Source organism: Sarcophilus harrisii, chromosome 3, assembly GCF_902635505.1.
Source record: "Sarcophilus harrisii chromosome 3, mSarHar1.11, whole genome shotgun sequence".
Taxonomy (NCBI): Eukaryota; Metazoa; Chordata; class Mammalia; order Dasyuromorphia; family Dasyuridae; genus Sarcophilus; species Sarcophilus harrisii.
In genome coordinates this window covers 12,094,481-12,096,157 of record NC_045428.1, presented here as the reverse complement: position 1 = coordinate 12,096,157, position 1,677 = coordinate 12,094,481, and the positions used below count along the sequence as shown (strand labels likewise).

At 63.1% G+C, this 1,677-nt stretch overlaps 1 pseudogene; it reads left to right on the top strand.

The window, feature by feature from the left end:
• Nucleotides 1-288: 288 nt before the first annotated feature.
• Nucleotides 289-1,442, top strand: LOC116422510 (annotated as a pseudogene).
• The last annotated feature ends 235 nt before the right edge of the window (nt 1,443-1,677 follow it).

Sequence of the window (1,677 nt, the reverse complement as noted above, 5' to 3'; positions counted from 1 at the left end):
CAGTCTAGCGACGCCAGATTAACCCGAGCAGGAAAGGATCGCGGGAGGTGCTCCCCAGACTTCGAGCCCGAGCGTGTTCTGCTCCTCCCCCACCTCCAATGCCCCTTAGGAAGTTAGGTAAACTTTGCTTATAACCCCGTTAGTTCTAGGCATCAGCCTGGGACCCCGAGCTTTCGGATTTCGCGCTAAGGAGGAAGGCTGCTTTGGTGGGGAGGGGGCGCAGATGGGGAAAGAAGCACGGTATGGATTGGCCGCGTACTGATAGCGCATCCACGGCTGAGGTCCTAACCCGTCACCCTCCGCCGGCCCACGCCCCCCGGCCCTTGCTGGACCCCAGTGAGGGGAGAGGGGTGCGAGCTCAGGACTCGGACGCCAGCTGGCCCAGACGGAATCTCTGCGGTTACTCCCGGTTCCTTGCTCCTTTTAGGAGTCTCCCACGGGGCCCCGACCTTCCCTTCCAAGCCCGGGACAAATAAAGAACTTGGGGTGCTGGGGTTCTGCAGGAGCCTGGGTCCCTCCCTCCAGACCTTCCTTCTAAGCTGGGTGGAAAACCCGGCCAACCTAGCAGAGCCCGTCGGAACTGCTCCATGAGGCTAGCGGGAGGCAGGGGAGTGAGTTGGGCATGCTCAGTAGGGGCGGCAGCTGAGGGGGGGGGGGTGAATCAAGAAGAGGGGGGCGGAGGTTAGAAGTAGGAAGCTTTCCCTGGACACACCCACCCTGGCGCTCAAATTACCTCCTCTCCCAAACTCGGGGCCCATTGGTCCGCAGGCGCAATCCTCCTCTCCCCGCAGCCCCCAGCTGTCCTCTCATTGGCTGCCGCCAAGGTCCTGTCAGCTACCAGGGCCCCATTGGCTGAAAAGTATCCCTCTGTGGCGATTGGTTATCAATCGAGATTAAGTGGCGAGGCGGAGGCCCAGCTGTTTCTCCGCGGTGTCTCCCGACCCTGCCCGTGCCCCTCCCCCTGCTTCCCCCAAGCAGCTGTTTGGGGAGAAGGGAGTCGGGCGGGCTGGAGCAGACGCAGGGGGGCGAGCCTCGGGCCCGGGGCTCCGCACCTCATTAGGCTGAGCCGGGGTGGGCACAGTTGCCAGTCCCTTCCTCAGCCGCAGCCGGCCCCGGGGCTAATCCGTCGGAGCGTCCTCGCTCTAGTCTGGAAGGGAGAGGCGAACGCCCTCCCTCGTCCTCTCCCCAAAAGAGAAGGGGAAGGGCAGAGAAAGGCTCGGCCTGGAAGCCGGCGGCGGGGAGGAGCGGCAGGCAATGCCCAGACCTGCCTCGCAGCCTCTGCTCAGGGGGTGGGAGGCTTGGCTCCCTCGTGCTCATTGGGAGGTAAAGGGGAGCTGCCCCGGCTTGCCCCTGGTTCCCGCGGAGGAGAGGCGTCGGGACCTGCCTGCAGATTGGAGAATTAGCGAGGGGGGGTGGGGGGGAAGAGGACTTGAAGGGACAGGGCTGGTTGGCTGTCCGAGAGAGACCCCGGCTGCCGAATAAATAAAGGCACCAAGTCACGAACTTGATAGAACTTCCCAAGGGTCCGGACCGTGCGGAGGCACTAGGGTTAATACCCCGTAGTTCAGCTGGAGGCCGAGAGATCCCACCCAGGATCGGGATTCTGTGACGGCCGGACCCCGAAGTCTCCCTCCTTCAATTAGCTCCAAGGAGCTCATTGTTTTATTCCCCGATTGC